We start from the raw sequence: 26,223 nt of genomic DNA on the forward strand, positions 1-26,223 counted from the left end.
TACCTTAAAAAAGACTCCTAATTACTCAGAGGACTCTGAAGCACAATGTGCTCTTTGTAACTTAATTTGTTTGAATTGTAACCTATCCTGTTGTAATCCAAAACTGATAGGAGAAAAAAAATTAGAACTGTTTTGGTGATTATATTTTTCATTATTTATTTAAAATGCAGGTTGCCTAGTTCGCTCAGTGGGTTAAGCATCTAACTCTTGACATTGGCTCAAGTCATGATCTCACGTTTGGTGAGATCGAGTGCCGCATCAGGCTCTGCACTGAACATAAAGCCTGCTTGGAATTCTCTCTCCCTCTCTCTCTGCCCCTCCCCCGCTTTCCCTCACATGTGCGCGCTCTCTCTCTCTCTCTCTCAAAATAAATAAACCTTAAAACAAAAGTAAAATAAAATAAAATAACAAAAATTCCTTATGACTAGTTTTCCTTAAGCCTACCTATAGCACTATCTACATGTTTCCTATGAGAAGACCTCACATTGCCTCCTCCTTTTAACGATGAGTCTTATACCAAGTCCAACAAAAACAAAATAGGTGAGGAAAGGCAGCACCTTAAATCTGTGTGAGGCTTTTAACACTTCCAAGTCCATGATCCGGTTAATTCCATGAAGGACCTTATGAAGTATGATCAGGAATGCGGGAAGAAGACGACTCACCTGAAGATTCATAACTGAGGTGGTAACTAAACCGCCAGTCTCCTCTATTCCCAGCTTCAAACCTTTTTTTCACTGTTGCTCATTGACAGAAGTCAAAAAAGACATCTAATTAAAAGCGGACAAAAACATGTGATAAACCAGCAATAACAGGACTTTGGGGAGGGAAAGCCAACCAGAGACTGCCGTGCAAGAAAAATAATAAGCCCCACAAGGGCTAAAAAGATTTTTCAAGTAACTCCTTAGAATCTACTCGAACACAGTGAGGGGCCTCAGGGTCCTACACTGGATAGTCTCTTGAGGCCCCATCTAGCTCCCTGACACCACTATTCAGTGTCTGGTCGGCATCGCAGCTACACAGAAGTCACATCACAATCCATCACCAGATATAAGGAGGTTGCAAAAAAAATAAAAAAGAAAGCAAGGCCAGAGATTTCTGGAGGCAGCATTGTTAGTCAGCACATATATGGTTTAACATTTATTTAAACAGTGTGCATAGATTAGGGCTTAATATGGAGGAAGTACCTGCAAAATACTCTACTTACAGTGTCTTATCTTATCCTCCCACCTATTCTCAAAGGATACAAATTACTGCTAGCCTCCTGGTATTAACAAAGGAGGAAACCAAGGCTTAGAAAAGATAAGTAACTTACTGAAAGGGTTCTAGTTAAACGGCAGAGCTGGGATTTGAAGCTGGTGTGGGTGATTCTGGAACCCATGCTCTTACTAATCTGCCCTTGCCCCTCCCTGTGTGCTTCAAGGACAATGAGGACTCCAGCATGCCTGGCCCAGAAGGCAATGTAGGGCCGAAGTGGAAATACGGGAAGATGGCTAGAGATGAGGCTTCAAAGGCTGCTCAATGTCAGCCAAAGAAGCTGCCATTCCAGCTGTAGACTGAGCTTTGCTGGGAACTGTCATTATCCACGATAGGAAAAGGAAAGGGTGAAAATTGAGACAAGTGCAGAGCACCTGACATACGGCTCCCCTGCCAGTATCAGGAAGCTAGTAAAAGCTTTGAAGAAAAGAAGTTACGTGGTGTAAATGGTATTTCAGGAAGATTAATCTGACAGCCACGCACAGAAGGTATTAAAGGGAACAAAAGGCTGGAGGCAAGGAAACTGGTTAAGAGGCTATTGCAGACGCTTGTTTCTGAGATGACGAGTCTGAGTTGGAACAGAGCAGTGAGAACAGAGGAAAAGGGACAAATGTAAGTGTTACCCATGATGAAAGAACTGACTGGCCCAGAGGAGCTTCACAGCCAAGGCTATGGTCTGTGATGGTCTGAGGCAGTGTGAAGAGAGAAGGAGAAACACTACCAGCTGGTAGTTGCCTCAGCCCTGCACACTCAGGAACCTGCCTTTTCTGTCTCCTCACCAGACCACAAGCTCCGAAGACACAGGGACCTTTCTTGTCCCTGGTAGCTCCATACCACAGGCCAGGTGTTTGGTAGACTTAACAAATATCAACTGGCAGTCTGTTTCCTCTGTCTGGATCTCTGTTTCCACTTTTTCCTGGAAACTTCATGTAGGAAGGCCTTCCCGAAGGCCCAGCGAAAATGTTTCTTCTTCAGAGAGGCTCCCATGACCAGTCAGCCTAAATTACGTCCTCCAGTTTTCCTGCCCATAGAAAACCTTTCTTCACGGTACTTATTACAATGTGGAATTTTATATTTGTTGTTTTTTCATTTATTTATTTTTGTTGTTTTTGTCATCGGTGGTAGTTTCCCAACTTCCCCCACTACACTAAAAGCTCTGCAAGATCAGCATTTCTTTTCACCACTGAGTCCCCAACAACCAGTACAGCACTGTCCCATAGAGATAAAATGCAAGCCATATATGTAATTTTAAATTTCCAGCAGCCACATCTTTTACAGTAAGAAGAAACAGGTGAAATTAATCTTAAGACTGTTTTACTTAACCAAATATATCCAAAGTGTTATCATTTAAGTATGTGTGATTTATTGACAAATTGATGGGATAGTTCACATTCCTTTTTTTTTTCTTTGTACTAAGTCTTTACTTTCTGTATTTTACACTCATAGCACATCTCAATGGGGACTAGACACACATCAAGTGTTCCATAGTCATGTATGGCTAGTGGCAACCATAATGGATAACATAGATCCTTGCAAGGTGTTTGACCTGTATTTCTTACTTAATAAGTAAGATTCATGAGCAAGGGAAGGTGGAAAGGGAAAAAAGAAGGAAAAAAATGGGGAGAGGAAAAAAGACAGAGAAACTAACATTTGTCAGGTGTTTTACGTTAGGTTCTTTCATACATCAATAAATTATATGACTTATTTCTAACATCAACCCTGGTGAGGTAGACATTATGAAAACCATCTTTATTAATGGGACACCAGTTTATAAATGTCATGTAACTTGCCCAGGATTACCCTGTCTTTTGAGTGAAAGAACCAAGATTCAGAATGCAATCTTCCTTTCCCAATTGTGATGCCTGCACTGACAGAAGTCGTACATAACAAGTTTAGTCAAGCCCAGACTGTTATCTAAATCTCTTTCATCCAGATAAAACATCCCAGCGCTCCTATATATTGTTTTGAATCTTACAGACACTCTCATTTCAAAAGTGTGCTCTGATCATGGCAGGCTAACATGGCAGTCTCCCTTTTTCTCCTCCAGAAATGTTTTAGAGAAATCTTTATCCTATTTTCTGCTCTCCATTAGAACACTACTATGACCAAACAAAATTGTGGCATTTGCAATACCCCAAATATGCCAAGCTCTCTAACATGCTTCCTAGCTCTACATAGTTTTCCTGCTACCTAGAACCTTTCTCCTTCACGCAGTTAACATGCATCCTACATGACTCAGTTCAAGAAAAAAAGAAAGAAGAAAAGGAAAAGACTCAATTTTTTCAGTCATCTCATCTCAGGCAAGGAATCTCCATGGCCCACTCTCCAAGTGTGAGGTCCCCCGTTTCTGTGTTCACAAAGCACTCACGTGGAATTTTTCATGCAAACCATCATTATACTTCTAAGGTCTCCCTCACTAGACTGAACTTCTAGAAAGCAAGAACTATGTCTTTTATCTTTATATCCCCATTGGCCAGCATTTGTTGAATAGGTTGTTAAACAAGTAGATAAAGAAATGGATGGATCGATGAGCATGCTCATAGCCCTGTTTAAGTACAAGAAGCAATATCTGGTACCACACAGTCCAAAGAGTTAAAGAGGACTAGAGTGCTCTTGCAATACCTGCATTGCACTCGGCCAGTTGTCAAGGTCTGGGTCACAGTAACAAGAGCAGATGGCATCAGATGAGCACCCAGTGATGCCTTCAACCATATCGTAAGAAACAATGTTTTAAGCTATGCAGAAGATGTAGCAAAATTGGGATTTACCCCACTGTTGGCTCCTAGGAGGTTAGAGATATGTGAAAGTCAGGAAATAGTTAGGGATGTAGTGGGTAGGAAGAAGCATCCTAAGCATCAAAATGTGGCCAGAGAGCCAAAGAGCCTAGGCATGCTAACCTGGAGGGGACATGCAGTGTTGGTATCCATCTATCCCTCAGAAGGGAAAATGGTGGCAGACTGCACTGAGAAAAGTGCCAAACTGTAGGAACTTAGTTCTTCCTAACTCACAACACCTTGGGCAAATATTTTTACCCCTGGGGATACCTTGAAAGATGTTTGTAGATGGAACTTTTGGCTGCACCTGAGATTGTGGTCTGTAGTAGGTGTTGGGCCAGAGCTTCTAAACTCTGATGCAGGGGCGCCTGGGTGGCTCAGTCGGTTAAGCGTCCGACTTCGGCTCAGGTCACGATGTTGCGGTATGTGAGTTCGAGCCCCGCATCAGGCTCTGTGCTGACTGCTCAGAGCCTGGAGCCCGTTTCAGATTCTGTGTCTCCCTCTCTCTCTGACCCTCCCCCATTCATGCTCTGTCTCTCTCTGTCTCAAAAATAAATAAATGTTAAACTCTGATGCAGCACATTTGTGTACGGGATACAGTTGTGCCAGAGGAAAATACTAATTCCCACAGTCCCCGGAACAGCCAGGTGAATGTAAGGTAGGAACAAGGCTTATGGAAGCCAGAACCTACTCCCCAGTGCTGGACCATTGCCTAGGAATGAGCCCTCTCATCTGCATGGTATCATGTTCTATGTAAACTCTGTCATGAAAAAATGTTGGAAAGTATAGAGTTAGACTATAGGAGGTAAATGAGCAAGCTTCAGAGACTTAGGAATTTTAAAAAGTATTTCATTTTGACAGGGCCAAGTGAGTAGAGTGTACTAGATATGCAGTAGCCAGGATCTGGCCCAATAGTCTTGCAGGATTGTGAGCTCTCAACTGCAAGTACAGACCAAAACCAGTGGGTGCTCCTGAGAATTCAGGTGGAAGCTGGAACACTAGCTCGTGGCACCACTGAAAGTAAACTAATAACAGTAACCCACAAGAATAAGGCCCAGGTCCTCAATAAAGGCACACTCTAAAAAACCAACATATCAAGGTGAGTGACACTTCATCCCCCCCCCCCCCCCAGTAGCCCATATTTCCTAATTGAGAGGGGAAGGACAGTGGCCAGAGTCAGCCCTACAACCACTGCCTGGCATCTCCCCACCTCTCCTCCTGGCAGAGTATAGCCAGGGAGAAATTAGTCCTTAGAAATTAGAAATGCTCATGGAATTTATCTTGCATGCCATCATTACAGCCTCATAAACAAACTGAAAAGTGAGGGGGAAGAGGATGTGATTGTCATTGGAGCTGGGCTTATTACCCTCATGCCCCACATTTAGCCTCCTGCCAGTGTTTGCTTGTCTTTTCAAGCACAGATCTGAACCCAGAGTTGGATACAGCTGGGCAGTCACATAACCAGAGGACCACAATAATAGCTAAAAGATAATTAAAGGTATTGGGAAACCATGGCTTCTTCTGAACTCTCACCACACTACTAAGCTGGTCAGAAATATACTTCAAGTCACAGCAAATGGGCCTAGAGCTGTAATAAGACCAGGATACAGGAGGAAGGCAAGAGCCGAATGTGGCAAGGAGGCCCTTCTCACTCTGAACAGGTGGCACACCAGACCCACCTCTCAGCATGGCTCTGACTGACATCACCCACCTGTGGATCTGAGTGGGCTAGAGAAGACCAGACCCATCTGGCACAAAGTAATATGGAGTAAACAGCCCAAGGGTATGTGTGTACGTGCTGAAGCTAGTGAGGCACCTCACAGCCCCAGCCAAGGAAAAGCTAACATCTGAGATCTAAATAAGCCTTGCCAAGGTGGGGCAGACACCAAGAGAGAAAACTAAAATTAATCCCCACCACACCCAACCTCCACCAGAAATGCAAATGTCACCTGTACTCCATCTGTTCAACACTGCCAGTGGGGAGCTGAGCACATGCCAGAAGAATTTAGTCTCTACTAAATCCCAAATTAAAAGGCATCCAAGACCTTTACAAAGCTCCACTCTCTGAATTTTGCTCCAGCTTCTAAAGGGGTTATTCAACATTTGGAAATGACAAGAAAGCAAGCATCTTCCTTCTTGAAGGCTAATAAAATGTTCACTCACTTATCCACCATGAGCCAAAGAAGCATTAGGAAGTCTTCTTGATGTGAATCTCATTCTGTCACTTCAAAGTAGCATCCAGGTCCCAGCCTGGCAATGACACCATAATAATCTCAATTTTTTTACGTCCTCTTACTCTACCCACTTCCTAGACCAAGACAGGAAAAATGAGATGTCTTTCTTAGTGATCAGATACTCTTGCTCCCTTAGAGACAGGAAATGATGAAGGCAGAGGCTGTTGTTGTCCAAAGGGTTGAAGCCAAGTTGGTAGACTCTGTCTGCTTGCTTCTCCATGAGATGCAAGAAAAGAATACTGGAACCAGAAGCCCAGCCTCACCATGGTTCACATCAAGCTGCACAGAGTTGGAGGTTCATGTAAGTGAGTGTGTCTTGGGGGCAGGGTCGGGGCGAGTGAAAAGAGTTACCTAAAAAGGCATTGCACACATACACACACAAAAACAAAAAAGAGCAGAAGACAAAAATAGGAACAGAGAACAAGGACAGTGAATAGAAAACAGTAACCAATATGGTGGATATTAAACTAATTAATAATTACTTTAAACATCAGTGGTGTACCTGCACCAATTAAAAGATAAGATTATCAGAGTAGATCAAAAAGAAAAAATGGTGGGGGGACGCCTAGGTGGCTCAGTCAGTTAAGCGTCCAACTTTGGTTCAAGTCATGATATCCCGGTTCATGAGTTCAAGCTCTGTGCTCTGTCTCAAAGCCCGGAGCCTGTCTCAGATTCTGTGTCTCCTTCTCTCTCTGCCCCTCCCCCACTCATACTCATGCTCTGTCTCTGTCTCTCTCTCTCTCAAAAATAAATAAACATTAAAAAAAAATTTTAAAAAGACCCAACAGTATGTTGTCTATAAGAAACTCACTTTAAATATCAAGGCACATATAGATTAAAAGTAAAGAAATGGAGACTTTACATTATACTAACACTAATCAAAAGAGAGCAAGAGTAGATATATTAATTTCAGACAAAACAGACTTCAGAGCAAGGAAAGTTATCAGGAATATAAAGATGGGCATTGCATAATGATAAAGGGGTCAATTCCCCAAGAAGACATAAAAATTGTTCATGTGTATGGGCCTAACGGCAGAGCATCAAAACATATGGGGCAAAAACTGATAGAATGGCAAGGAGAAATACATAAATCCATTATTCTAGTTGGAGGCTTTAACACTCTCTATCAGAAATGGATAGATACAGCAGGTAGAAAACCAGTAAGGACCTAGTTGAACTCAAAAGCACCATTAATCAAATGGATACAATTGACATCAATAAACTACTTGATCTAACAACAGCAGAATACACATTCTTCTCAAGCTCAAAAAAAAAAAGTAACTAAGGTAGATCACTTTCTGGGCCATAAAACACACCTTAACATATTTAAAATAATAGAAACAATACAATATATCCTCTTAGACAACACTGAAATTTAACTAGAAATCAATAACAGAAAGATAGCTAGGAAATCCCAAAATACATGGAGATTAAACAACACACAAGAAAAGAAAAAAATCTCAAGAGGAATTTTTAAATATTTTGAGTTAAATAAAAATGAAAAAAAACAACTTATCAAAATTTATGGGATGCAGCAAAAGTAGTATTTAGTGGGAAATTTAAAATTTATTGAATGCATATGTTAAATTCAATAAGTTTATAATATATTGATTGCATATATTAAAAAAGAAGAAAAGAGGGGCTCCTGGGTGGCTCAGTCAGTTGAGTGTCTGACTCTTGATTTTGGGTCAGGCCATGATCCCAGGGTTGTGGGATCAAGCCCTACATTGGGCTCCATGCTGATCATGGGCCCTGCTTCAGATTCTCAATCTCTTTCTGTCTCCCCTGCCCCTCTCTCCCATTCACATGCATGTTGTCTCCCTCTCTAAAATAAATTTTAAAAAAAGAAACAGAAAAGATCTAAAATGAATAATCCAAGCTTCTACCTTAGGAAACTAGAAGAAGAGCAAATTAATACCAAAACAAGAGAAGGAAAAAATAATAACAATTAGGACAGAAATTAATAAAATTGAAAACATGAAATCAATGGAGAATATCAACAAAACCAAAAGCTGGTTCTTTGAAAAGATCAATAAAATTTATAAACCTCTAGCCAGGCTAAGATTAAAAAAAAAGAGGGGCGCCTGGGTGGCGCAGTCGGTTAAGCGTCCGACTTCAGCCAGGTCACGATCTCGCGGTCCGTGAGTTCGAGCCCCGCGTCAGGCTCTGGGCTGATGGCTCGGAGCCTGGAGCCTGTTTCCAATTCTGTGTCTCCCTCTCTCTCTGCCCCTCCCCCGTTCATGCTCTGTCTCTCTCTGTCCCAAAAATAAATAAAAAACGTTGAAAAAAAAAAAGAGAGAGAGACACAAATTACTAACATCAGAAATGAAAAAGGGGTATCACTACAGATCCCACGAACATAATAAGGATAATAAAAGAATACTATAAACAACTTTATATACTATAAACAAAGTTATACAAATTGGATAACCTAGATGAAATGGAGCAATTCCTTGAAAGATACAATTTACCAAACACACACAAGAAAAGATATAAACAATCTGAGTAGGCCTATATCTATTAAAGAAATTGAATAAGTAATTAATGACTTTCCAAATCATAAAGAAACAGATTCAGATGGGTTCACTGGTGAATTCTACCAAACATTTAAGGAAGAAGTTATTTCAATTCTGTATAATCTCTTCCAGAAGACAGAAGCAAAGGGAGTACTTCTTAACTTATTCTAAGAGGCCAGTATTACCCTAACACTGAAACCAGACAAAAACATTACAGGAAAACAAAACTATAGGCCAATATATCATCAACATACATGCAAAACTCCTCAGCAAAACATTAGCAAATAAAATCCAATGATGCATAAAAATAATTACACATTTTAAGCAAGGAGACTTATCCCAGTGTGCAAAGTTGGTTAAACATTCAAAAATCAAGTAAATTAATCTATTAACAATAGACTAAAGAATAAAAATCACATTATCATACCAATAGGTGCAGAAAAAGCAAAATCCAGCACCCATTCATGATTACTTAATTTCTTTAAAAACCTTTCAGCAAACTAGGAGTAAAGGGGAACTTCTTCAACTTAATAAAGAATATCTATAAAAGAAATAATAAAGAATACCTATAAAAATCTACGGCTAATATCATACTCAATGTGAGAAACCAGAAGCTTTCTTCTAAAATCAGGAATAGACACCACTGTACTAGAAGTTTTAGCAAATGCAATAAGACAAGAAAGTGAAATAAAAGGTATACATTAAGAAAGAAGAAATAAAACTGTCTTTGTTCACAGATGACCTGTTCACCTATATATACAGAAAATCCAAAAGAACTGACAAGAAACTAGAACTAATAAGCAATTGCAGCAAAACTTTGAGATATAATATTAGTGTACAAAAGTAAGTGGGACTGTTTCCGTAAGACAAAGAAACCATCAGCAGAATGAAAAGGCAACCTATAGAATCGGAGAAAATATTGGCAAATCATGTATCTGATAAGGAGTTAACATCCAAAAAATATGTACAAATGGGGCGCCTGGGTGGCGCAGTCGGTTAAGCGTCCGACTTCAGCCAGGTCACGATCTCGCGGTCCGTGAGTTCGAGCCCCGCATCAGGCTCTGGGCTGATGGCTCAGAGCCTGGAGCCTGTTTCCAATTCTGTGTCTCCCTCTCTCTCTGCCCCTCCCCCGTTCATGCTCTGTCTCTCTCTGTCCCAAAAATAAATAAAAAACGTTGAAAAAAAAAAAAAAATATGTACAAATAACTCATACAACTCAATAACAAAAAAATTAAGAATCCAATTGTAAAAAGGGCAGAGAAATTGAATAGACATTTTTCCAGAAAGACATACAGATAGTCAATGGGTACATAAAAAATTTTCAACATCAGTAATCATCAGGGAAATGTAAGTCAAAACCACAATGATATATCACCTCATACCTGTTAAAATGGCTATTAACAAAAAGATAAGAAATAACAAGTACTGCCAAGGATATAGAGAAAAGTGAACCCTCATACATTGTTGGTGGTAATGGAAATTGGTGCCGCCACTATGGAAAACTATGAAAAAAGTATGAAGTTTCCTCAAGAAATCGAAAATAGAAATACCATACCATATGATCCAACAATTGCATTATTGGGTATTTTTCTAAAGGAAACAAAATCACTATCTCAAAAAGATATCTGCACCCTCATGTTTATTGCAGCATTATTTACAAGCCAAGACATGGAAATAACCTAAATGTCTATCAACAGATGAATGGATAAAGAAAATGTAGTGTGTGTGTGTGTGTGTGTGTGCGTGTGTGTGTGTGTGAAAGAAATTCTGTCATTTGGAACAATATGGATGGATCCTGAGGGTATTATGTTAAGCAAAATAAGTCAGACAGAGAAAGACAAGTAGTGTATGATCTCACTTATACGTGGAATCTAAAAAACAAACAAACAAAAAACAACAACCAAACTCATGGATACAGAGAACAGACTAGTGGTTGTCAGAGGTGGGGGAAGGAGGAGGGATAAAATGGGAGCAAGTGTTCAAAAGTTACAAACTTCCAGTTATAAGATAAATAAGACCTGAGGATGTAATGTTCAACATGTTAACTATAACTAGTAATACTGTATTGTATATTCGAAAATTGCTAAGAAAGTAGTTCTTCAACATTCTCATCACACACACAAAAGACTGTAATTGTATGTAGTGATGGATGTTAACTAGACTTACTGTGGTAATAATTATGTGATATATACACATATCAAATCATTATATTGTATACCTAAAATTAATACAATGTCAAATGACATATATGTCAATTATATCTCAGTAGAAAAGAAAACAACCAACCAACTGGCCCAATTAAAAAGTGGACCAAAGGCCTGAAGAGACACCTCACCAAAGAAGATAAACATATTGCGAATAAGCATATGAAAAGATGCCAAGTATCAGCTATCATTAGGGAGTTGTAAATTGAAACAACAATGAGATACTATTACACCCATATAGAATGGCAAAAATCCAGAACACTGACAGAACTAAATGCTGGTGGCAATGTGGAGCAACAGGAACTCTCATTCATTGCTGATTGAAATATGGTGTAGCAACTTTGGAAGACAGTTTGGCAGCTTCTCACAAAGCTTCTCACATATTCTTACCATATGATTGAGCAATCAAATTCTTTGATATTTACCCAAAGCTAAAAACATACATGCACACAAAAACCTGCATACAGATGTTCATAGCAACTTTATTTACAATTGCCAAAACTTGGTAGCAATCAAGATGTCCTTCAGTAGATGAATGGATAAATAAAATGTAATACATCCATAAAATGAAATATTAATCAGTAGACATGGAAGAAACTTAAATGCTTACTACTAAGTGAAAGAAGCCACTCTGAAAAGGATACAATACTATATGACTCCAATGACATAACATTCTAGAAAAGTCAAAACCAAGGAGACAGGGCAAATATCAGTGGTTTCTAGAGGTTAGGAAAAAGGGAGAGATGAATGGGCAAAGCACCAAGGATTTTTAAGGCAATGAAACTATTCTATGTGCTATTATAATGGTAGATACATGTCATTATACATTTGTTAACCCATAGAATGTGCAATACTAAAAGTAAACCCCAGGGGCACTGGGTGGGTCAGTTGGTTAGGCTTCCACCTCTTGATTTCAGCTCAGGTCATGATCTCACAGTTCGTAAGATCGAGCCCCAGATAGGCTCTGCGCTGACAGCGTGAAGGCTGTTTGAGATTCTCTCTCTCTCTCTCTCTGTCTCTCTCTCTCTCTCTCTCTCTCTCTTTCTCTGCCCTTTGCCTCCTTTCTCTCTCTCTCTCTCTCTCTCTCTCTCTCTCTCTTTCTCTGCCCTTTGCCTCCTTTCTCTCTCTCTCTCTCTCTCTCTATCTCAAAATAAATAGACATTAGAATGAATGAGTGGATGAATGAATGAATGAATGAATGAATAAATAAAAGTAAACCATGATGTAAACTATGAACTTTGAGTGATAATAATGTGTCAGTGAAGGTTCATCAGAATGTACCTCCCTGCTGAGAGATGCAGATGGCGAAGGCTGTGCACATGTGGAGGTCAGGGTTATATGGCAACTCTCTAACTTCTGCTCAGTTTTACTGTGAATGCAAAACTCTTCTAAAAAATAAACCTGTTTTTCAAAACAGGCACTGCAGGCAGATGCCCAATGTATGAGGTCACATGAACAATGGAGCAAACAGCATCACTTTCCAGAAACCAGCAAGGGCAGCAAAAAGGGAGAACCCACAAATGTATTCTGTATCTGTCATCTACCAGCATCTACCGTCCACCAGCCTGTTAACCCAGTCCCAAAGGAAAAGCCAGAAGTCACATTCTGTCCTCCCCAACAATTTTTGTCTTCATGACTTGAAGCTGGTGAGGCCTCTGTGGATCAACAAGAGGGAGCGGAGGAGTCTGCGCGCACTCCTACTGACTGGAAATTGTGTCCAGTACACTGCAGGGGAGCTCTCTCTGTACCTCAACAGAAGCCAGCTATGTCCCAACCTGCTGAGTCATCCTCTGGCCTTGGCCCAGGAAAAAGCCTCCCTGAAATACCTGCCAAACTCCACAGTCACTTTCAAAATGTAGGTCAGCCTCTGCAGGCCTCTAAGTATCATTAGAGCCTGAAAGGGCCATGGCCACAGCTGGGGAAGCTTCTTCACCTGTCCTCAGTTTTTTCCTCTTTTGCTCAATCTATTGCCCTCCTCTGAAATCCCTCTAGGTTATCCCAATTTCAAAAGTTCTATTTGACCTGCTCTACACCCGTAATAAAACAAGTGTGGAAACATAGTAACTGCGAGGGCCTCACCAAGAGGAGACAAAAACAAGGTTTACCCGCTCCCCACAATCATACCCCAAATTCATCCTCCTATAAAGGCCTGTGTTTCCATGCAAAGGCGACGTGCACAACTATGCTGGGAAACCCCCGCTCAGGAGCAAGCATGCAGCCCCATCTTTGCCACCAGATGTGAAGGGAAATAGTAACGGGCGGGCCCTTTTCCCCAACAGAGGCCGAAGAGAACCGATCTGGGGGAGTATCCCACAGTGCTTGTTTGCTAGCCCACTCTAAAATAATTTAAGGTTGCTTACAAAAATTGGCAACATAAAATAAAGATGAAAGAGAAACATGGGAAGTTGAGGGGCTTTGATTCAGTGGATTGGGAGTGAAAAAGGATTGGCTACAAATGAATGAGCTCTAACGTCACTGTTCTCACCTCATTCTGTCCCTTCTTTACCAGTCTTGTATGATTCTAGCTTTCTTGTCAAGGTCACCAAAGACCCCACATTGCTAAACTCAACTGCCAATTCTGTCTTCATCTTACTTGAGCCACTAGCAGAATTTCACAGAGCTGATCACAGCATGCTCCCTGGAAAATATTCTTCCCTTATTTTTCTTCACTGGCCCTTCCTTCTGGTCTAGTTTCTCCTAATTAGAATACTTAGAATGTCCTAGGGCTCAGTTTTTAGAACTCTTTTCTACCTTCTCAGTAATCTCTTTTCACAGCCTTCAGTAGTAAGCCACATGCCAATGACTCCCAGATTTTTATCCATAGCCCATACTTCTCCTCAGAACCCTAAGCTCCTTACATCCAACTGCCCATCCAGCTGTCCAATATACATCTCAAATTCAAAACTGTCCAGAACAGGTCTCCTGATACCTGGACCAGATCCACCTACCTACAGTCTTCCCTACTCAATGACAACTTCATCCTCCCAATTTCACCAAAAAGTTTACAATCATCCTTGATGCCTCTCTTTCTCTCACTTGCCACATCCAATCTGTTGGAGAATCCTGTTGACTCTATCTCCAAAGTATGCCCAGGATCTGACCTCTTCTCACCACCTCCCCTAAGACCATCTGGTACAGGCCTGGGGTATTACAGTGGTTTCTTCACTGGATTCTGCTTCTGCCTTTGCCCTTTTCAGACTATTCTCAACCCAGAAGTCAGAATTATCCTGTTGAAATGTAAGTTAGGCTGAGGTCCTCACAATGACCTATATGGCTCCATATGATTTAGTTCCCATCACTTCTCCAGTCTACTCCTTACTGGCCACACTGGCCTCCCTTCTTCTCGTTAAACACACCAGGCTCTGCTCCACCTTCAGGTCTTTGTATTTGCTGCTCCTCCTGCTTGAAATACTCTTCCCCCTTACCTCCTCTAAGCCTTTGCTCAAAGACCTTCTAATAAGGCTTTCCCTTATTACCCTTCTAATAAGGCTTTCCCTGATCACTCTATTTAAAACTTCAAACTGCATCAAGACCCCATCCTCTTGTCCTGTTTTATATTCTCCATAAAACATCCCCTTCTAACACACTACATAATTTACTGACTTACTTTGTTTATTGCAATTAGAGTGAAAACTATGTTCATGTAGGACTTGTTTCTATTCTTCTTTACTGCTTAATTTCTGACTCTCAGAACTGTTCCTGGCATATGTGGCTCAGTACATAAGGGTTGTGTGGATGAATGGATGTGTAAATGGATGAATAAATGGATGGGTGGATTGGTGGATGGAAAGAGTAGATGGCAGGACTTGTGTTTCAGCTGCCAGATTCCTAAAGATCCCAGAGGGGGAAAATGTCACAAATCAAGGAGAATTCAGCATTTAAGACACAGATCTCCCCACAGCCACTCTGCCCATGTAACTGCAATGTTAGATCATAACATAAAAATGAAATGAAGTATCTATTAGGATTAGGCTAGTCTTAGTTTTGTCTCCATCAGCCATAGCCCACAATAAGCTGGCTGGGGAAACACTGATGATTACGGGAGTCAAGAATGGCAGGCCATGACTCCAATGCTTGGGAAGGGGCTAGAGAAAGAGTTAATAAACTAAAGGTACCAGTTTTCTATGGAGTTTCTACCATATGACAGATAACACACCAGGCTCTTGGCCAACATTATCTCATTAAATCCTTGCCACACTGAGAAGCTGGAATTATTACCCTATTTTACAAATCAGGAAACTGAAGTTCAGAGAGGTTAAGTTATTTTCACAATGTCCCAAATACACAGTAAGAGTCAGGATTCAAACTAGATCTATATGAATCAAAAGTTCTTGCTCTTTATGGGGCACTTGGGTGGCTCAGTCAGCTGAGTGTCCGACTTCAGCTCGAGTCATGATCTTAAGATTCATGAGGTCAAGCCCCTCTGGGGCTCACTGCTGTCAGTGCAGAACTTGCTTAGGATCCTCTGTCCCTTTCTCTGGCTCTGCCTCTCCACCACTGTGCGCGCTCTCTCTCGCTCTCTCTCTCTCTCTCTCTCTCTCAAAAATAAATAAGCATTTTTTGATCAAAAAAAAAGTTCTTCCTTTTTACATACCAAGGTTACTCTAGAAATGGTGAACTAACTTTCAACAGTTTCAGATCAATTCTCCCTTCCTAGTCAGTCCTTCATCATACTTAGTCTCAGTATATCAAACATCTTCGAATTGGGCAAAAAGAGTAAGAAAGAAGTGGAAACTGAGCCTTTGTGTCCTAATTAATGAAGATTTCCAGCAGAATGAAAAAAAAATCAATAGGCTGAAACCAGACACCTTTTTGTCAGTTTTACACACATACACACACCCATGTACACACCAAAGACAAGGAGTAGGAAAACACAGTATTGAAACTTACCTCACTACTTACCGTCACCCAAATCTCTCATGGGTCTTAAGTACAGAGGATGTGCTGCTCAGCAGCTAACAATCCTTGCAGATGCTGCTTACCACTCAAGAAAGACAAACATATTTCACCAGCATCAGCCTTGCAACAGCCCCAGAGAAACCTCTTTTCTTCCTCCCACTCATGTTTCTTCCCAAGCAATGTATATCATGCCAGTGGCCTCCACCTCCACTTAACTTACAGAAACCTGGCCCATAACACCCTGCAATTAATATCATCAGACATGCAGGTCTGATTGTCAAACTACTGGGCATGTTCACACATACCAGAAAATACTGTCCTTTGCACTCAGGGAAATACTAACTGATTCACTGTCAGCAAGTGTTTCTCCAAGTCCTGCAAGGTACTTATAATCATTTATTCCCACTCTCACCATGTTTGCCTCCTTATTAATCATTTCTATGAAACTGTTCAACCAGCCAGCTCAGGTGCTCAGTGTGTAAGCACAGTTAAAGCAGAAGGCTCCCACACGGATCAGGCCCACCCCTGACTTTGTTTCCCTTACCTGAACCAACCTATCAAGCCAACCATCTCATACCCACTTCTACCCAGGGGCCCCTAGGAAGACTAAGAAAACTCGGGAATGAATATTCACAGTCATTGCTGTGGGCTTCAGCATTTGGACCCACCAGCCAATAAGAATCTTTCTTGGTTCTTGCTTTAAAAATAAGACCTCTTGGAGCACCTGGGTGGTTCATTCAGTTGAGCATCTGACTCTTGATTTTGGTTCACATCATGGTCTCAGTTTCCTGTTTGGGCTCCACATCAGGCTCTGCATTGACTGCACTGCTGTGGGACCTGCTTGAGATTTTCCCTCTCTCTCCACCCTACACCCCTCCTTGCACTCTCTCTGTCTCTGTCAAAATAAATGAGTAAACTTTTAACAAAATAAATAAAAATAAAAATGAGACCTACTGGAGTGTGTGTAGAGTGCACGTATGAAATTGGGGTTGTGCCATCAAGGCCATAACACAAAGTAAACAAAGGAGATTTAGAAGACACTTCTTTTCAAAAGACAGAAGTACCATATGTTGCCAAGACCTGATTCACCTTTTTAACTACAGGCTCTAAATTAGTAGAGAAATTGTTCTAAAAAGGGACAAGATCCTCTGAAAACCCGTTAATAGGGTAAACTAACCATGAGATCAATAAAGACAAACGAATGAGTAGCAGTTCCATTAGGTGCTCATCTGGACACATAAAGTTGGAGGAAAGTGATGAAAACAGACCCTTGATTTTACTTTCTCACTCTTGTTACACTTGAATAGCCCTGAAAGCATAGAGGCAGGGCCCCAGAGCAAACTGAAAATGTGGAGTCCCTTGTTTATAAATTGTGAGAATTTCAAAACAGTGACAGCAGAGCATTAAAATAAGCACACGACCCCTCTAAGACTGGAGCCCTGTGCAACTCTACAGGTTGCACACCCACAGAACAGGCCCTGCAGACAGAGAATTTGTCCTCTAAGTGACTGAAGGGACCTGGAGGGAAATTGTGACTGAATTACATGCTCTCTGGCATCATTCATCCTGGGAAGAGTGCCCTTGAAAGCTCAAGGATCTCATGAAGGGTCATTTCATGCTGGTATTGCTTGGAGAGAAAAAGAGTAATTTCTCCCTTAAGACATAATCCTGAACTGGACGCCATAAATATGTCTGTTCCCTGGAAGATTCAAAAGCTTTCTAACTGTGTAACTGGTATTTTTATTTATTTATGATTGACTGGACCCAATTAACCTAACCAACTGGATTATCTGGAAAGATAAATCTTACAGGAATGGACCCAGTAGGAAATCTGAACGCTTGCTGGCGGAAAATTTCCTATAATTTTGGCTGGAGAAGACATTTCTCTATTCTATCAAGTTGGAAGAGTGTTCTTTGGTCATCAGCTTAGTAATGGCTGAATTTTATAAGAACTGATTACAAAATATATAAGACTCAACTCTATGGCTAAGAGAGCAAATTAGACTTCAAGCCAATTTCCAACAAAATTTTTGAGAAGATTTGCTCAGTTGTTTCTTCTTTTCTCTTTCTGCTTCTTAACTGACCTTCCTCCTTCATGCTATTTGGGGCTTCAGTGAAATAACCAGCAGGCCCTACACTTTCTACCCACCACTACCTCCCAATCAAAATCCACTCATCCTGTGAACCAAATGGTTCCTCTAATAAATTAAATTTAGAAACGTGGTTAATGATGACGGATGGTCTGGTGGTGGAGGTGAGCCCACAAGGAGGTCAGTGGAGAAGCTCATTTAAAACAGTCTTTCCTCAAAGGATGCCATGTAAACCACTGCCTTCTCCAATCACTAGAATAATGGTCCTTTCGATAAGAATAAGAGACTCAGCTAATGTAAGCTAACTTACTCATCATTTCTTCAACCGGACTTTGAACACCAGAGTAAATATCTGCTCACCTTTAGTCCTGTGTTTTTAGTCAACATGAACTCAGAACTGCCCTTGATGAATTGCTTCTCAAATCATAACCAAATGAAAAAGATAAAAGGATAAGGAGAGAGCAGAAGAGAGGACATTTTTAAACATCACTTGTTAACTGAAACTTGGAAAAGTCAAGTGATGATGTGCCAAACAATGAAGGAAAGAAGAGACCCTTTGAGCCCACAGCTTTTCCTTAAAGTTTACTTTTTCAGGCCGTACCAACTGCCTCATTAACAATACTCCATTTCCAAATCTGGCAATATGCTTTATGATTCAGCACAATTGGTGATTGATAATGTATCAGAAGGAAAATTCAGAAGCTTAAGGGGGCTCAGTGTGAGAGTCAAAGCTGTCTTCCCTAAAATGTAGGATTGTGCTATCTGAAGGTAGGAGTGGGTGCTTTTTCAGTGATAGCCCCAACTGAGGTTTGATGGGGGTGGGGGTTGGGAGGAATGGGGAAAATAGGCGATAGGCATTGAGGAGGGCACTTGTTGGGATGAGCACTGTGTGTTGTATGTAAGTGATGAATCACGGGAATATACTCCTAAAGCCAAGACTACACAGTACGCTAGCTAACTTGAGAATAAATAAATAAATAAATATTTTTATTTGAGTTTAGTTGACATACAAAGTTACATTAGCTTCAGATGTATAACATAGTTATTTGCCAAGTTTATACATTATGCTAGGCTCACCATATAAGTGTAGCTACAATCTGTTACCATGCAACATAATTACGATATCATTGACCATATTCCCTATGCTATGTCTTTTATTCCTGTGACTTACTCATTCCATAACTGGAACCCTGTATTGCCCACTCCCTTTCATCCCTTTTGCCCGTCCTCCCACCCTCTCTTCTTTGGCAACAAATGGTTTGTTCTCTGTATTTACAGCTCTGAATCTGCTTTCTGTTTGTGCCTATATTCATTTTCTTGATAGCCCCAGTCTCTTTTTTCACAAGAACTAATTTCATGCCAATGTCAGGATAGATCAAAATCAAAACATTCTCTCTGTTGACTTCTTCCTATTTCTAAATCTTCAAAAATTCTTCTTTCAAGACATTGGGGGGGGGTGGGGAGAATGGGTTTTCTTCATTTCAGGAAAATTGAAAAAAGATCACTGGAGTGGCATATAAATTCTACTTCCGATCCAGAAAAATAAGAGCCACAGACAAGAGGAGGGAAACATCCCATCATAGCCTCTTCTGAATCCTGGGCAATTTCCCTGTAAAAGAGGTCCTGGAAAAGGTTGCTAAGAGCAGGGCAATCATGGGTTTAGGGGTAACTGGAATGAGAGGAAAAGACAGCGATGAAAGTGGGGAAATGGAATGAGACTGAGACTGAAGCAAAATAAGAGGATCCTGTCCCTTTTAAAGGTTTCACATAGTCAATCTGATTCTCTTATGGAAAAACCAATTCTGACCCTAGAACCAATCAGAATGTAACCACTATCAGGGTGCAGAACCAGTTTCATCCATTCACCCCACTGTCTCTTATTCATTACCACCACGAAACACAAATAACTAAAAATAATTCCAAAAGCAAAACCAACAACTCTTACCACAATTACTAAGGCAACAAGTAGGTATTATTAAATTTTTTGTGCACATTCCTCTCCAGAAACCATAATCTTTGTCCTTAATTGCACCTTTCTGATAGGCTGATGGCCCCTGAAACATGCAGGAGTACAGAAGGGAGTCCTGAGCTCATCAGAAAGAGGCAAAAGGCTCTCACTCATGCTCTCTTAATCTTTTCTGCATCTATCTCTCTCTCAGTGGAAAACACCAGAGAGGAACAAAACCTCCTTCAAACAATGCTGATTTGGAGGAAATTAAAGTGATAAATTTACTCTATCATCTAGTGTGGCTGTTCTTACTTCTGTTATTATTACTAAATTCTGCAAATGAATCATTTCTGTTATGAGAACTGTCATAGTGACATGAGAATACTGAGCAGCATCCATTCCTACATCCCAACCCATAGTAGGGAGATCACCGGCATAAAAGCAAAGTTTTCCAAGACTTCTGATGGAAGCTTTCTTTCTAGGTGAAAAAGTGACTGTAGTACCTCTCCTTTAAAAGAAAAAACGACTTCCAATTTTCCTAAAGACTCAGTATTTAGTTCTTATCCACCAAAAAAAGTAAAACCTCTATCAAATGATAGTAATAATATCTTGTTATCATCTTAAGTAGGAGCTTTCCCAAGAATTAATCTGGGCTACAATATTTTAAGAAGTAGTTTTCCAGCATCCAAGAAAGGTGTTAGTTGTGTGAAGAAAAGCAGTATTTCTGCACAGGCAGAGCGGGAAGAAATGCCAAGGTGCTCAGCACAGCCAAACTGAAGAAAACGTATTTGTTCTATAAACTTGTCAAATCACTAACTTGTCCACCTGAAACTAATGTGACCCTGCATGTCAACTGTACTCAAATTGAAAAAGGAAAAAAAAGGAAAACTTGATTGTTCTGGCAACAAAGCATCTATGTAGAGATGTCTAGACGATAGCAGGTCAGACTGGACTTCAGGGAAGTAGCAGAGCAGAGAAACAGAGAAACTGTCCAATTCTCAGAGGGAAAATAGACAGTCCTGGCTCAAAGTCTGGGACCCTGGTATGAGGCTCCTGAGCTTTAAGCCCTTGCCTGACTCCAGGGCATCCCTCTCTGACCCAGCCTCCTACGTCTGGTAATGAAATCAAGCCCTGCTTCTTCAGCTTCAGTCATAGTCCCAACTGGACTTGGCTGAATTCACTCCCCACGTGCCTCTGTTGGGTTTAAAAGGCTTCTGGTTCTGGACTCTGGCTTAGCCAGCCCTCTTAGGCCTGTCAGCAGATCTTGGCAGCGCTGCTTTGGCCCTTGCTGCTCTCTATAAGGCCTTCGACGCTCAGTCGCTCATTAGCCTCGCCTCATCTCCCACCCATCATGCCCTAGTCTTAGCTCCAATCCATCGGAGGCATGATGCATTTGGCCAGTATAACCCTTAGGCGAGTTTACCTCACCATAGTCCAATGGGAGGTTGGGGTTATCAAACACAGAAAAACAATCTTAAAAAACAGTAATACACTGAAGAAGAACTTCTATCTCAGAAGCCAAAGTAAAATCAACACAGACCGTGGTTTGGCAGACTCTGTCTTGTTATGTACAAAATGTTATTATAGTGAAGACCTCAACTATTTGACTAATAGTACAAAAATGTGCATGTAAGTACACCTCCAGGACAGTCAGGGTTAGTGTATTTATTTCCATTTTCAACACAACTGCTTCACTATTTTTGAGTGCCAGACATTGTGAATTTTACCTTTTGGGGCACTGGGTATTTTTTTATTCCTATAAGAATTATTTTGGGAGCATCTGGGTGGCTCAGTCAGTTAAGAATCTCACTCTTGATCTCAGCTCAGGTCATGATCTCACAGTTCATAAAATAAAGCCCCAAGTTGGGCTTTGCACTGACAGTACAGCCTGCTTGGAATTCCCTCTCTTTCCTTCTCTCTCCGCCCCTTCCTTATTCGTGCTGTCTCTCTCAAAATAAATGAATAAACTTAAAAAAAGAATTACTTTTTGATCCTACAATTCCACTTCTAGGTATTTACCCCAAAGAATTGAAAGCAGGAACTCCAACAGATAAATGTACACCAATGTTCATAGCAGCATTATTCACAGTAATTAAGGGATGGCATATTAGTTAGGATTCTCCAAAGAAATAGAACCAATAGTATATCTACCTATATGTATATCTATATCTATCTATATCTATACATCTACGTGTCTATATCTACTACCTATACATAGCCAAATCTATAGCTATATATTATATAGAGAGAAAGACTTATTTTAGGAATTGGCTAACATGATTGTGGAGGTTAGCATGTCCAAAATCTTCAGTGTAAGCCAACAGGCGAAACTCAGGGAAGAGATGATACTGCAGTTTAAGTCCAAAAGCAGTTTGCTGGCAGAATTGTCTCTTGTTCAAGAGAGGTCGGTATTTTGCTTTTTTTTTTCTTTTTTATTATTTTTATATTTTTTAATTTAATTTTTTTTAATTTACATCCAAATTAGCATATAATGCAACAATGATTTCAGGACTAGATTCCTTAGTGCCCCTTACTCATTTAGCCCTAGCCCATCCCCGCTCCCACAACCCCTCCAGTAACCCTCAGTTTGTTCTCTATATTTATGAGTCTCTTCTGTTTTGTCCCCCTCCCTGTTTTTATATTATTTTTGTTTCCCTTCCCTTTTGTTCATCTGTTTTGTCTCTTAAAGTCCTCATATGAGTGAAGTCATATGATTCTTGTCTTTCTCTGACTAATTTCACTTAGTATAATACCCTCCAGTTCCATCCACGTAGTTGCAGATGGCAAAATTTCATTCTTTTTGATTGCCGAGTAATACTCCATTGTATATATATACCATTTCTTCTTTATCCATTCATCCATTGATGGACATTTGGGCTCTTTCCATACTTTGGCTATTGTTGATAGTGCTGCTATAAACATGGGGGTGCATGTGTCCCTTTGAAACAGCACACCTGTATCCTGTGGATAAACGCCTAGTATTGCAATTGCTGGGTCATAGGGTAGTTCTATTTTTAGTTTTTTGAGGAAGCTCCATACTGTTTTCCAGAGTGGCTGCACCAGCTTGCATTCCCATGGGGGAGGGGAAGGAAAAAAAAAAAGAGGTTAGAGTGGGAGAGAGCCAAAGCGTAAGAAACTCTTAAAAACTGAGAACAAACTGAGGGTCGATGGAGGGTGGGTGATGGGTATTGAGGAGGGCATCTTTTGGGATGAGCACTGGGTGTTGTATGGAAACCAATTTGACAATAAATTTCATATATTGAAAAAAAAAAAAGATTCCATGCTCCTGGATAGGAAGAACACATATTGTTAAAATGTTGATACTACCCAAAGCAATCTACATATTCAATGCAATCTCTATCAAAATAACACCAGCATTCTTCACAGAGCTACAACAAATAATCCTAAAATTTGTATGGAACCAGAAAAGACCCCAAATAGCCAAAGCAATCTTGAAAAAGAAAACCAAAGCAGGAAGCATCAAAATCCCAGACTTCAGGCTATACTACAAAGCTGTAACCATCAAGACAGTATGGTACTGGCACAAGAACAGACATTCAGATCAATGCAACAAAATAAAGAACCCAGAAATGGACCCACAAACGTATGGCCAACTAATCTTTGACAAAGCAGGAAAGAATATCCAATGGAAGAAAGACAGTCTCTTCAGCAAGTGGTGCTGGGAAAACTGGACAGTGACATGCAGAAGAATGAACCTGGACCACTTTCTTACACCATATACAAAAATAAACTCAAAATGGATGAAAGACCTCCATGTAAGACAGGAAGCCATCAAAATCCCAGAGGAGAAAGCAGGCAAAAACCTCTTTGATCTTGGCCGCAGCAATTTCTTACTCAAAACGTCTCTGGAGGCAAGGGAAACAAAAGCAAAAATGAACTATTGGGACCTCATCAAAATAAAAAGCTTCTGCACAACGAAGGAAACAGTCAGTAAAACTAAAAGGCAACCAGCAGAATGGGAGCAGGTATTTGTAAATGACATATCAGATAAAGAGTTATTATCCAAAATCTATAAAGAACTTCTCAAACTCAACACCCAAAAAACAAATAATCCAGTGAAGAAATGGGCAAAAGACATGAATAGACACTTCTCCAAAGAAGACATCCAGAAGGCCAACTGACACATGAAAAAAATGCTCAACATCACTCATCATCAGGGAAATACAAATCAAAACCACAATGAGATACCACCTCACACCTGTCCAAATGGCTAACATTAACAACTCAGGCAACAACAGATGTTGGGGAGGATGCAGAGAAAGAGGATCTCTTTTGCATTGTTGGTCGGTATTTTTCTATAAAGGTCTTCAACTGATTAGATGTGGCCTATCCAAATAACAGAGAGCTATCTGCTTTACTCAAGTCTACTGAGCTAAATGTTAATCTCATCTAAAAAATACCTTCAGGGGCGCCTGGGTGGCGCAGTCGGTTAAGCGTCCGACTTCAGCCAGGTCACGATCTCGCGGTCCGTGAGTTCGAGCCCCGCGTCAGGCTCTGGGCTGATGGCTCGGAGCCTGGAGCCTGTTTCCGATTCTGTGTCTCCCTCTCTCTCTGCCCCTCCCCTGTTCATGCTGTGTCTCTCTCTGTCCAAAAATAAATAAAAAACGTTGAAAAAAAAATTTTTTTTTTAAATAAAAAAAAAAATAAAAAAAAATAAAATAAAAAATACCTTCAGGGGCGTCTGGGTGGCTCAGTTGGTTAAGTGTCTAGCTCTTGGTTTTGGCTCAGGTCATGATCTCATGGTTTATGAGTTTGAGCCCCACATCTGTCAGTTCAAAGCCTGCTTAGAATTCTCTCTCTCTTCTCTCCCTCCCTCCCACCCTCCCTCTCTCTCTCTGCACCTCCTCACCCCTCAAAATAAATGAATAAAAACTTTAAATAAATTAAATTAAGTTAAAAATACCTTCACAGAAGCATCTAGAATAAGCTTTGACTGAATATCTTGTCAGTGTGGTCTAGCAAAATTAACACAAAAAATTAGCCATCACAGATGGAAACAACCTAAATGCTCCTCAACAGATGAATGGATAAACAAAATGCAGTATAAACATACAATGGAATATTATTCAACCTTAAAAAGTATGAAATTCTGACACATGATATCGTATTGATGGACCTTGAAGATATTATGCTAAGTGGAATAAGCCAGTCATAAGAGGAAAAAGATTGTATAATTCCATTTATATGAGGTACATAGAGTAATCCAATTGATAGAGACAGCAGAATGTGGTTACTAGCAGCAAGCCAGGGAGTTATTGTTTAATGAGTATGGAGTTTCAGTTTGATGAAATGGCTCTGGAGATGGACAGCTGTGATCTCTGCACAACAATGTCAATGCACCAAATGTTACTGAACTACACACTTAGAAATGGTTAAAATGGCAAATTTTATATTATGTTTAATTTGCCATAATAAAAAATGAATTGCTTATAGGTATAGGCTTTACTATGAACCAGATACTATGCTAAATTCTTCACATGGATTTTCTCATTTGATGCCTACTGATATCCCCACTTTATAATAATAAATACAATATAATAAAGCCTCCTAGAGAAAATAACTTACTCAGGGTACACTAGTAAGAAGCAGACCTGGGATTGAAACCCTCACAGTCTGACTCCAAAGTCTGTTTGCTTAGTCAGAGTGCTATATTTAAGAGTGACGACATTAAACCAATGAAGTAAAAAGCAAATTAAAATATTTTTCAAATATTATTTTAAAGTTTATTCAATATATAAAAGACCTAAAGAATGAAGTCTCAAAAAGATTTAAAATCCAGACTGGGAATAATTAATAATGGGACACCTGAAATAATCCTGCATCAAGCTTCATCATGAGAAGTTCTTATCCCAAAACCATAGCATCTCCAGAAATAAAACAATACAATTTGATGCCCAAGAAATAGAAGTAGAATATTTACCTGGCACCTGCCTCATTTTTCCACGAGCCTTGGAATACTTCAGTTTCTCCATTTTTTAAAAAAATAAATATATTGTTGTTCCAAACCACAATATTTTCAATGATGAAAAACAGCTTTTCCACCACTTTCAGGAACAAGATAGGGTTGTCCACCCTTGCTACTTTTATTCAAAATAGTACTGGAAGTTCTAACCATACCAGTCAGACAAGAAAAAGAAATAAAAGGCATCCAAATTGGTAGGGAAGAAGTAAAACTTTCACTATTTGCAGATGACATGATACTCTATATAGAAAACCCTAAAAACTCCACCAAAAAACTACTAGAACTCATAAATGAATTAAGTAAATTTGCAGGATACAAAAT

The 26,223-nt window shown here is 40.2% G+C and overlaps 1 protein-coding gene across 2 annotated transcripts in view; it reads right to left on the bottom strand.

Annotated features, from left to right (window-relative positions):
* The window catches only part of TMEM45A (transmembrane protein 45A), a 75,010-nt gene that overhangs the window by 43,434 nt on the left and 5,353 nt on the right, over positions 1-26,223 (bottom strand). The window contains exon 1 of one of the 2 annotated variants that reach the window (XM_058731610.1): positions 663-746. The exons of the other annotated variant lie outside the window; for it this stretch is intronic. The gene's annotated coding sequence lies outside the window, so the exon portion shown is untranslated. Of the gene's footprint in view, positions 1-662; positions 747-26,223 lie in introns of those variants that run through there. 2 annotated transcript variants of the gene reach the window in all.

The sequence above is a fragment of the Neofelis nebulosa genome, chromosome 5 (genome assembly GCF_028018385.1).
Source record: "Neofelis nebulosa isolate mNeoNeb1 chromosome 5, mNeoNeb1.pri, whole genome shotgun sequence".
NCBI lineage: Eukaryota > Metazoa > Chordata > Mammalia > Carnivora > Felidae > Neofelis > Neofelis nebulosa.